Source organism: Clupea harengus, chromosome 19 (genome assembly GCF_900700415.2).
Source record: "Clupea harengus chromosome 19, Ch_v2.0.2, whole genome shotgun sequence".
Classification (NCBI taxonomy): domain Eukaryota; kingdom Metazoa; phylum Chordata; class Actinopteri; order Clupeiformes; family Clupeidae; genus Clupea; species Clupea harengus.
Window position 1 is genome coordinate 8,055,330 of NC_045170.1, and position 12,500 is coordinate 8,067,829.

The following is a 12,500-nucleotide window of genomic DNA, read 5'->3' on the forward strand; positions in this document are numbered from 1 at the left end:
AGAAAACCTCTTCCATTCCATTATAAAATCAGATAGCACTATGCTTTGTGTAGTATCTACCAGTGTTATTCATGAAAGAATCTTTTCAGGACTTTGTCTTTTCCCTCTTTGTATAGTTATGCGAGCTACAGGCTTTTTTGAATGAGAGTGGCTAGTTATTAGTAGGTTCGAGGCCCTTTGGCTGCATATATTTGATAGCTAAAGATAAGTGCAGATAAGGAACGAGAGGGGAGATTGATTAAAGGCCTGTTTGTGGTAAATCAGCTCACTGTGGGTTATCTAATGGGGAGTGGTCCACACCACTCAAAATTCCTTTTGGATCAGCAAGCGTATGACATTTAGATCACTACCACAAAAAAAAGCCTAAAGCGTTTAGGTTACACTCGATTTGCATAATCCACTATAGATAATCACCCCTTTAATAAGCCGCTTTTAAACAATTACTCAACAAACCTTCAACAATACTTGTCAATTAGCTCTAATACAACTTGTCCCAACCCGACCAAAACAATAGAACCTAAGCCTATTATTATTCCTCATTGTCAACACAGCGTCAACAGAGTGTGTTTATGATTTACAGTGGACTTTCCAAATAATGGAGAACCAGCATTTCTGATGTTATCTTTCTTGATGGATATGGGGTGAAGCTAAATGTTCAAAACATGTAGTTTAATTTATTATCAGCATTTTCACATTCGACCAGCACAGGATTGCCCCTTGTTCACAGTCATACTATCCTCAATGATATGTCGGATAAATGCAAGGTGTGCCTACAAAAAATAGTCACGTTTACCTTTACTGTGAAACCTGCTGCTGAAAAAGAAGCAAAGCAAGTTATTGTCTAAAGCTTAAATTGGAATTATTGTCAATTAGTGTCATTACTGGAAAACTGCATTTTACTTATTTATTCATTCATTCATGAGTTTATCTACTAAAACCACTTTGAGTTTGTAAATTAAACTGACAAAACTTCTTGCTTTTCCAGAGAACAGAGGAGATTTACCGGTGTAGGACAAAGAACGTGTCAATATTATTACCCACCAATATACCAACACAAAATTAAATGGAGAGAGAGAGACAGAAAGAAAGAAAGAGAGAGAGAGAAAGCGAGAGAGAGAGAGAAAGTGAGAGAGAGAAAGAGAGAGAGGGAGAGAGAGAGGGAGAGAGAGAGAGAGAGAGAGAGAGAGAGAGAGGGAGAGAGGGAGAGAGAGATGCTGTATTCAAGTTTCTCAGCATGCTATTCTTAAGCTGCTGGGCAGGCAGTATGCAGCGGAGGTGTGCCACAAACCTAGGTTCCAAAGCAAACAGCCGCCGCTGAGTTTCGGACCGACGCAGATGCTAGCACTGTACGTACCAGAACAATGTTGGTTTTCAAGACTCTTGAGTTCTCCAACCAGCTCGCCAGCAAGAATGAGTGGAATTTTTCAGTTATTAGCAGGAAAAAAAAGATCATGTTCTGAGGATTAGTGGACGGCTAGAAATCTTTGATCTCACAACCTGACTTTAAGTGACTTGCTGAGTAAACTTTGCCACACGTTTCAAGCCCATAAACTTCAATGACGGGGGAAACAGTTTGGAGGGAGTTTCAGTGCCCACAACCAAAGAAAAGCCTTTGTGTCCAAACACATAGTATTCCTGGGAACTCAGACCATTTCGGCCTATAACGCAGAAGCCTCATTATGTTCTAATTCAGCAACCGATTCCTCAAACCTCAATTCCTCAAACACAAAATCATAGGATTATTTATGTCTACTAAACTGGACTTCCAGGGAATGATCCTTGTAATTTTAGACAACCACTTGTTTATGTTGGTTTTGATTGTTGGCTAGTCTAAGCCGTGTAAAGCACACCTGCTGCCTTTTGCATTGGGGGACATTAGATACAAAAACAAAGAAAAAAAGAAAGCATTATCAGGTACTACCACCATTAATCAGTTGCCAATGATTCATGAAGCAAAGGAAGTTGAAAATACTGCATTCTACTACCACCTTAAAGGTTTGTTTTGAGTTAGTGCCACAGCTAAACTAGAACTACAAATTGTAACGTTACTAGAAAGAGTAAGATAGCTCACTAAACTAATTTAATTCTTTACACGATACAACACAGCCATGCGAGTGTGCTGCGTGAGTGTACCTGCACCGGGCACACTGGCCAATAACAACCCAGTTAATTATTGCATGTTAACATTTTAGACTAGCTAATGCAGAAGTCACACATTTACATTTACATTTAGTCATTTAGCAGACGCTTTTATCCAAAGCGACTTACAAATGTATCCATTTACACTGATGGCACACTGCACATCAGGGGCAATTAGGTGGTTCAGTGTCTTGCTCAAGGACGCTTCGACAGGGAATCGAACTAGCAACCTTCTGATTACTAAACGACTTCTTTACCTCCTGTACCACTGTCGCCCCGCACGCAGCAGTGTGGAGGCCAACAAAAGCTACGGACCAGCCGAACATGTTCCGAACCGAAATGAGTGCCCGATGTGGGCTGATCTGGAGCCAGATGCTTCGAAATGTAAACAATGTTTGGGCATCAGTATCCACAAGTGTGAGGGGAGCCGTGGCGCAAGCAGCATCCCTGGTCTGAACACCCACGGGACCCGGGTTCGAATCCGACCCGCAGTCATTTCCTGATCCCACTCCCCATCTCTCTCCAGCTCATTTCCTGTCTACTTTCACTATCCTGTCTCATTAAAGGCTAAAAGCCCACCAGTGTATAGTGCATTAGATAAGTCAGAAGGGAGCTTTTGTCGAGGAGCAGACTGGAGCAGTAAGATGGGCGTAGAATTATAGGCAGAGGTACATGTTCAGTGAAAATTGCTGTAACTTGTGGTTCCTAAACGACCCCACTGATAGGCTACTAGTAGTTAAGCCACGTTAATGACGTGTTTCAACCAAGTCTGGGCCAACTGAAATCTGGAATAGATCCAGGGCACTTTCAGTTGTATAAGCCTTTGAATACGCTCAAAATCACCCGTCAGCAGTAAATAGGCTGTATCATTACCAGCAAGGACTAGGGTCATAATTCTAGTAGGCTATATCTTTAAGCTGATGAATTGAAGAATGAAAACATAAAATAAAATCTCTGCAAATGGCCCATCAAACTTAGATTCCCTTTTCACTTGCATTAATCTGAATATAGCCTAAAAATAGTAACAACAGCAATAATAATAATAATAATAATAATAACAATACATAGGCTATGTGGCTCTTCCTTTAAATGTTTTAGGCTACATTAAGTACCGCTGTAGTCTGCCAACATCATGCTTGTGTATGGGCCAACTTTGGGTCTACTTTTTATTCAATTAAATTGTATTGATATAGCACCAAAACAATAGTATTGTCTCAAGGCGCTTTAAAGAGCCCAGTGCCTGGACCCCCTTAGAGCAAACACTATTTAAGCCACCCCATCATGCTGTCCACAATAGGACTACTTTCCTCAGTGGTACACAGACTATTAAAGATTACAGGTATCAGTTTTTGTAGAGAACAAGCCTTCTGTGGTTGGGTCAGCAGACCTAACCTGTAGTCATATCCAGCACTTCTCTAAGAAACCCCTCCCTCTGAGCTTTCTCTGACGAATGGGAATGAAGTAGATCTTCAGAACATCTGCAGTCTCCAAACATGAAATCACATGACTGTCTGATATTAGGAACACTCCGTGTTTACATGCTGGGTTTAACCCATGTGAGCCCAAGCACTGAATGGAATGTTATGGTCCCATCTGAGTTTAAATCTTTAAAAGTTTTTTTTGTCCTTGTTTCCCTTGTTTCTTATGTAAAATAGTATTTATTGTTACACGAGGTCTCTATTGCTCGTAGCTTGACTGTTCTCTCCCTTGTACGTCGCTTTGGATAAAAGAGTCTGCTAAATGACTAAATGTAAATGTAAAAAGTATAGATTATTAACATGGTGTGTGTTTGCATGATATTTACTTATGTTACTATTAGACTTTAACTTTGAGCATGATAAAGGAGGCAAGATAAATTTGCTCTTAAATGTCACACCGGGTCTTCCTTTCACACCTCGTGAAATGCTGGCTTTGCCAGCGGCATCTGCAGCTTAGTCTGATAATATCTTCCTCCGGGCTGTGCAATTGCACAACAGGACTGCTGTCAGCTAACTGCTCATCCATTCCAGCCGACCAAAACCAAACAGCAGCCTGGCCATAAGCAGACTCCCCCATGGACTCTGCAGTCTTGCCAGCAAAGGCAACGTGCCATGTCATTTAGTGAAATGACTCGGATATTGATTTCTATGTCTACTACCCTCCCCTCTAAACACACACTTACCCGGTTTCCCTCCCCTTGTCATCTGCAGCTTTTGGAATTGCTGCTTGCTCCGCTGCCAAGGCATTCCTTTTTGTTGTCCGATTAGTGACGCTTTCGAATTCCTTGTAGAGAGGAATAGAATTGTCATCGTAATAGAGTGCTTTTTACTGTCATTTATGACTATTGAATGTCATTTCTCAAGCTGTGCTTACAAAGGGCTTCAGTGTGAACATGAACTGCACATAGGCCTGTGTGTGTGTGTGTGTGTGTGAATGACACACAACTTTAAATTATATGGTAATTAAAAGGAATTATGTAGGCCTATTTCACAATACAGCTAGCTTGTCCGTGTGTAGGCCTGTAGAGGGGTGTGAGAGTGGCCATGTATTTGGGGTCAACAAGAGGATGGGGAGTAGGCAAAAGCAAACATAACAACTAGTCTCATAAGTTTTCACAATTAGGCCATTGCCTGACACCGTGCACATTTGCCTTAACCAGTTAAAATAAATGTAATTTACAGCTTTCATTATGTTCCAGTTAAATACAAATTTTACATTCAAAGACTGAACATGTCATTGCACCCATTCTGAAAAATGAGCCAATCATTGGGCCATAAAGTAGTTGGGGGCACATAGATACAATTAATTTGTCAACTGAATTAACTGCTTAGGCTACATCACGAGGTGTTTCAGCCAGCTAGGTCTGGTACTGTAGTTGAAGCTATTTTCAAAAGTCGTTGCTGAATTCAACAGGCAAGAAAAAAAAAAACATAAACATAGCAAGACTAAACAACTCAACATGCTACACTTTGCTAGGCTACAGGCGCAACACCGGGACACCAGAACGGCAGAGCATGTGAGTGCTAAACTTCACATGCAAAGTCTTATATCGACCGCGCGCTTGAGAGAAACCTATCGATAAATACTTTTATATAAGTCTATTATCCAGGTAACTTTTTCAGTTCATGTCTTAAAGAGCAAGGAGGTGTATGTAGTTGGGACAAAATCACATCTTGACGGGTCAATCCATTTTGGTTCCCTCCTCAAGCCGAAATGTCCGTAAGGGGTTAAAATGTCGGGGACGGAGTCTGGGAGGTGTCTAGTGCGTAACGGGGCGGGCACGGAGGAGTTGCCCTCATGTGTTCGAAGGAGTCAGCTGAGCGAGGATTCAGTGGACGCTGCCTGCCTCTCCTCGGGAATGCTGACCGCGGGAGGCAACACAGAGTTTAGCGAACAACTTTGTATTTGTTGAGGTTATAGTTAACCTTTCCATCTTAGCCAGGGTAGCTGAATCAGGCTACGGGTGGTTAAAAACTCTCCTCGCTCCCGATATCCTCGGTGTATTCGTCCCTTGGTGAGCGCTGTTTTGGAGGTGAGTTTTCTGGCCAAATCCACGTTATAGTTGTTGGTAAGCTATTTCAATAATTGTGTTGCTGTGCGACCCAGTATTGTGAACACTTACACAACTTTTTGGTGATGTCATGTTGTTTTGTCGTACAAGTGGCGGTTTAAAACGGCCGTGAGGCGGAGAAAATAAAGGGTGAGGGGTCGGTAGGGCTCAAATGTCATAGCTAGCTAGCTAGCTAAGCTACCACCGGGCGGTGCGACCCACCTGATCACACGCATATGCGTGCAACGTTATTAGTTACTATGTCACGGGGTGACGAATGATCATCGCTAACTTCGCAAGCTGTGTTACTCTTAATGCGCGCCGTTATCAGAGTTGTCGGGGGAGCCGCGTGGTAAAGTAGCAGCTACCTTATGTAACTTTTGAGTGGGATAGTGCACTCCGTATGGTAGCCATATAACTCAGGTGTCTGGCTGACTTGTGATCTGGTGTTTACAAACAGGACTCACTTTGTGGACGTGGTTAGGTGTATTTTTAGATCGCTGCTGACTCCTCATAATTTGTGCGGTACTTTGTAAAGTAGCCAATCTGTACAAGGTGTCAAATGCACTTAACGCCACTTTCGGGCAAAGTGTAGGGATACATAGGTGTTAAAACTATGTTGTCAACCCATGTGTTCCATCATGCCTTTCTCTCTCTCCCTGTGTCTTTAGGGGTCTGCTTGTCTTGTCAGTGACAGTAGGCCTTACTGAGTAAGCCCTCACAACATACACCAGTGTGTAGGTTGGTCCCCAAGTGTCTGTCACAAACGGCTTGGCATTCTCTATTTTGGCACACAATACTGGTTCTAGGTTTGCAATTTCACCCCTGTTGATGTAGTTCTTTAGCTTCCCCCTCTATTGTATTTGAGGTTGTAAGGGATTGAAATTTGATCTGTATTGCGCTATAATAGTCACTGTGGTGTTTGCCTGTGGACTCTCCTCTCTCTCCCCTTTATGAAGTCCGTATAGTTAACATTATTCCGACTGAGGTTCTATCTCCTATCTTTGTCATGTCAGTATGATATGCTGTAACATATGCATAAGTAAAACAAACAACATACAACAACAACAACAACAGCTTTTAAATGACCCAGCTTCACCCTGTGAAGAATTAGCAAGTAACAGCTCTCAAATGTTATGCAATAGACTGGTGTATGTGTTTGTGCGTGTGAGCTTATGCTATTGTTATCAGTGGACTTTTTTTGGTGTTTGCAGGGCAGCTTTGAGAGAACAAACTCTGCAGATTACTCTAATTTTCTTTCTCTTTCACACACTCCTTCTGGCTCACAGAAACGCCGTCTCTCTCACACAGAGACACACGTACACACAGATAGACAGAGACTTTTCTTCTGTCTGGCTTATTTCATTGGTAGAGAGCTTATGGTTAGGCCAAAGTAGGGCGTTTAGTTAGCCTGACGATGTCATACTCATAATTCTAGTCAGAATATGAGTCTGATATCGCTCCATTGGGCTGTGATTATGGGGCGTGTTTCAACCGAGCCAGGAGAAAAAATGCCTCTTCGCTCAATTGGTTACCTACAACCAATCAGAACAATGTAGTATGTGACCAGGGCCAGCTGATAAATTAAACTTTTACCGGATCCCGTAGGAAGGAAGGCAAAAACATCTTTTCGATTGACAAATGCCTTGATCGCGTTTCTTTGACAGTGCATTCATTTTGAAAGAGGAACAATGTCTAAATGGACTCGAATCTATACATTTCAGCTCTCCAGCGGCAGCCATGTTTGTTGTAAACGAATTCAAACCAAGCGCCTTTTTGTGACGTGGTTGGTTACGTTACTGTTGATCATCTGTCCATCATCGTATAAAGCCCGCCTTGACAATTTGATTGGTACGGCAATGTCTGTCCGCAGATAATTTCTCCTCAATGGAGTAATGCCAGACCGAATTTCCCAACCAAAAAATATGTGGGCGGGGCTAAGTTCGGTCTGGTATCCAGGCTAGCGTTTAGTGGCTCTGTGCCTTCATCCCAGTTCAGCCATGTGGAGCCTTCAGTAGTGTAGCATCAGTTGAGAACAGTGTTCATTTTCTCTCATCACCTGGTGTTAAACCTCAGTTTCACCCACCAGAGATGGTTCAGTTCGTTCACACACAATTCAGTTCAGAAATCAAGGGTGTCCCCCATGGTTAAACATGACATGCCTTAAGATCATACGAATTCTTCTACTTACCACACTATTTTACAACACCGCCTGTCCTTTTAGGAAAGGGATTTTCAGTGAATTGCTGTGCTTCAGTTGGCTGTCAGCTAAAAAAAAAAAACCAAGATAACTGGTGGGAGACTGAAACCTTCAGTGTGTGGTGAGTTGAGAATGGGGTGAAGGTGTAAGAAAATGGCGGCACACAGCAAGGTGCTGAGTCGGCTAGTTCTTCCAGACCCCAGCAGGAAAGCTCAGATTGTTTTAGTAAGGGGGGGTTGGGTCTTTTAAACAATGGAAGAAAAGCTAGGATTGAAGGTGAGGTGTTTAAAGGCATGTGCTGACTCAGTCTGCGACTAACTGGGTTTCTATCCAACTTTTTGATTCAAACTTTGACCATTGGAAAAGGAAATCCTGAGTGGAAACGGTTGAAATGAACAGTAAATGGAATAAGAAATCGATTCGCTAGAGGGGGGGTGGATCGACTTCCGATTCGTATAGGGTATAATGCGACCAAGGTTGATGGAAACGGGTTTATTCCATTATATATTTCTTAGATGTTTCCTTTGTTGCCCTGACAACCTTATGTTTTGATCCCACAGCTGTTCACAACTCCGTGTTAAGAGTGTTCATTTTTAATTTGCCTCACACAGCAGATGGAAACGCGCACAGACTCGCAATTTCTTTAGCCAAATTTTCATGAATGCTCTTGAAATATGCATTGAATGGTAACCCAGCTACTGCCCCCCCCCCCACCCCCCTTTTTCACTCGTATGTTGCACTTAGTCTTAATAGCACAGCCAGACACTTGCACTCAGCCTCTCGCACTCAAATGCACACACACTCAGCCTTAAGACATTTATCAGCACTTGGCCTGAGTGCAGCAGTGTCACCTTACCAGGGTGGGTGGGGTCAGCCTCCTGCCTGTGTCTCCTATGGGCCGCCATAGATCCCTACTCCTCTGTGTCGGGGTCTTTAGGCCTTTTGTAATTCTGGCTTTGCTGCACCATGCTCCCCCCTTCTCCTGCTCGGGTCCACAAAAGACTAATGCTTTTCTGGCCAGGTGTTAAATGTCACTAAATGTCACTAAATGTCAAATGTCCGAGTCAGCCGGCTTTGCCCGGCTAAGAACCTCAGGTTAGGCCCTTGTCACCTCTGACCGACTGTAACAACAACTTAAGCCAGCTGATGTGTGAAAAATAAAACTCCACACACACACTCTCTCTCTCTCTCTCTCTCTTTTCCTCTCCTGCCTTTTACCTCTTTTAACTCTTTTTCTCCCTTGTTTTGTACTATCTCTGTCTTCCCTGTGTTCACCTAAAAATAAACAATACGCCATGCTTTCCCCATGTTCCCGGGTGGAAACTGCAATTAAAAGGGCGAAGGAGAGAAAGAAAGAAAGGGAGAGGAGAGGGAGAGGGAGAGAAGGGGGTATTGTATACACTGTGATGTTACATAAAGTCTGGTTTCACAGAGAGTGAGAGAAATGGGGCATAGTTTGTGTGTCTGTGTGTCTGTGTGAGCGTGTGTGTGTGTGTCTGTGTGAGCGTGTGTGTGTGTGTCTGTGTGAGCGCGTGTGTGCGTGCGTGCGTGCGTGTGTGTGAGAGAGGGAGGGAGTGAGAGTGGGCAAGGGAGTGAGTGAGAGTGGTTGGTCAGGGGAATGGGAACAGGGCCTCCAGTGACGCTGTTCAGCCCCAGTTCTCAGCGTCAGCGGCTACACTAGGGATGGACGAGAGCTCTGCCCGGGACTGCTCACTCTTCACACCGTATGGCTGGTGCTCCTCGTGTGTGTGTGTGTGTGTGTGTGTGTGCGTGTGTTTGTGTGAGCTTGTGGGTGTGTTTGTGTGTGTGTGTATCTGACAGACAGTCTGTTCCGACATGTACTCCGACATGTTTTTAGTGTTTGGTGAAGTTTTGAGGTTGAGTGACCCATCAGTCTTCTCACCGTGTTGTCCCAGTGCCTGAATCCCTGTGTAGCCAGAGCAACATGTGACTGCTAGACCCATGGGGCTCCATTCTACCATCACAAGCAGTGTGTGTGTGTGTGTGTGTGTGTGTGTGTGTGTGTGTGTGTGTGTGTGTGTGTGTGTGTGTGTGTGTGTGTGTGTGTGTGTGTGTGTGTGTGTGTGTGTGTGTTGTGTGTGTGTGTGTGTGTGTGTGTGTGTGTGTGTGTGTGTGTGTGTGTGTGTGTGTGTGTGTTCATTCATGAGTGTGTGTGGTCAGTGTGTGTGGGGTCTGTCTGTTTGGAATGTACTGGGTAGATTCTGACCTTATTTTCAGGATTTGGAGCAGCACATTGTACCCACCCAGCTCCGACTCTCCTTTGACAGAGTGCCAGTCCGTCAAAGTGTCCCAACCCCTTTGAACACCTTTTGCTAATCCACTCGACTTTTCTCTGCTCTTTTGCTGTTCTGCCCGACTTTAGGCCTTTTTGGCCCAATCAGCATAGCAGATTGATTTTGTTCAGATCTACCCGATCCCCCCCCCCCCCCCCCCCAATCTCTCGCTCTCGTCCGGCCAATCTCGCTCTTTTTTCCTCTTTCATTGTCTCACTCTAATTAACTCATTGAAAGACTGCAGGAAGCAAGCCCCCCCCCCCCCCCAAACACACACACACACACACACACACCTATTCATTTCCTTATTGGACAGCCATGGCCAGAAATTGATTTCTCGGAAAAAAGATGTGAACCTCCCGTCAGTAGAGTGACCTGTAGCGCTGTCCTCTCGAGCCATTTTTTTTTTTAAACGAATGATAAAAGCAAGGGATCGGTAATAACTGGATTAAACGAGGAGTGGCTGGATGTGTGGCCTGAGGCTGTGTTCCCATGAGAGCCTGGGAGTGCGGTGGGGGCGGGGGCGGGGGCGGGGTGGATGGGTAGGAGAGGAGCGTCCTCTGGTAATTTCCATAAGCCACAGAGATCTGCTGCTACAGGGTCACAGGGGGGGGGGGGGGGCATGGAATACCATTTGGCACATAGCCTCTGATGGGGTTAACCGTTGGCCGTCAGTGTTGTAACTGGTGGTTGGTGCAGCTTCATGTTGCTAAGAAAGATTATCTTTATCAGTAGCTATATCTACAGCTTTTGAAGACCCAACTCTTCAGAGAGCACCTCCCCTCCTAACTGGCACCTGACTAGCGCTTAACTTGCACTTCAGCAGTTACATTCCTGCACTTCTTTTTCCTCTTTTCTAGGTTGTTGTTTTTCTAATTCTCATGTAAAGTAGTATTTATTGTTACACCATGCTTTTTTATTGCTCTTAGCTTGACTGTTCTCTCCCTTGTACGTCGCTTTGGACAAAAGCGTCTGCTAAATGACTAAATGTAAATGTAAATGTAAATGTAATGATGGGAGGCCCAGAAATTACAAAAAATTCTGGAGTGTTTTTCTTTTCTTTTTTTCTTCACCAGGGGGGATTCAACCCTCACCCATCACTTAGTGCAGTCATTAAGGACTTCAAGGGACTCCTTGGTTCTCATCACCTGTCATGGTTCTCGGGCCATTGCTATTCTATTCCCTTTCAAGCTGACTTATCGGCTTGTCATACTTTGAAGTTTTCACCCGTAGAGAGCTTGGAAAGGCTGGCGTGCTAATTTGTGGCTAAAACCGGGGTTCCTGTGCCAGCCTCGTGGTTTAACAGAATAGTTTTTCAACTCCACCAGGACATTGGACTCCCTGCCACATTTTTCTGTAAATGCTGCTATTTTTCATGCATAATTACTGTGAGTCAACCATGTAACTTTAAATCCGTTATTTGGCTTGCAGTATAGTTTCTGACCCAGCTCAAAGGTCAACAGGGCATGATGTTTTTATAAATGTTCAAAAAAGATTGGCATAGTAAACACACACACACACACACACACACACACACAGACACACCCTCTCTCTGTCTCACACACAGACGGTCTCTCTTTCTCTCTCTCTAACATGCATACATGCATATAGCTCCCGCTGTGACATCAGCCTCACTCCGACACAGTGAGGACATCAAATTCAACATGTGCTCACCAGTTATCTCGCCTGCCTCTAGAATGCCTCCATAGTAGCCTGTGGCAGTTACAACACGAAACACAGAGCACGTGGTCAGGACACTGCCCGCTCTCAGTGTCTCCCTTATCTCACTTGCCTAGCTGTTTCTGTGCAGTGTCCAACTGACGGCACTGGGCTGCTATCTGTGTTGTGCCATGTGCCCAGTGCTGTGTTGTGTTGTGCTGTGCTGTGCTGTGCTGTCCTGTGCTGTGCTGTGTTGCATCAGGTGTTTAAGATGAAGCTAAACATCAGTTTAGTGTATTTGTACTTGTAGGCCGTGCATGAATGGACTTAGCATGTTGTGACGCATGTGTGCAGTACACCAGGGAATTGTGGGTATGTATGTACTGGTGCATAGCAAGGGGGTATTCCAGAGGGCAGGATTCATTGTAGATCATCGTTTAAAACCAAAGAGTTGGATGACTGAATGACTGATATGTGTCGCAGGCATTCTGAAATGTTTAGGCTCCAACTTGCCCATCAGACGCATCAGTCAACCCATCACATTTAACGTTCATTTTATTGCACCTGGTGACCTAGTGGCTCATTAAAATGGCTTTTTAATGAATCTGTAAGAAGTTGGCTTTAACTCTGTCTTAAATTACGTCATAAGTGCTTTGCTCTGGTGTTTTTTTTGTTTACA

The 12,500-nt window shown here is 44.1% G+C and overlaps 1 protein-coding gene across 1 annotated transcript in view; it reads left to right on the forward strand.

Moving 5' to 3' along the window:
- Positions 1-5,415: 5,415 nt before the first annotated feature.
- Positions 5,416-12,500, forward strand: part of grb10a (growth factor receptor-bound protein 10a) — a 123,792-nt gene continuing 116,707 nt past the window's right edge. The window contains exon 1 of the mRNA XM_031585681.2: positions 5,416-5,650. The gene's annotated coding sequence lies outside the window, so the exon portion shown is untranslated. The remainder of the gene's footprint in view (positions 5,651-12,500) is intronic.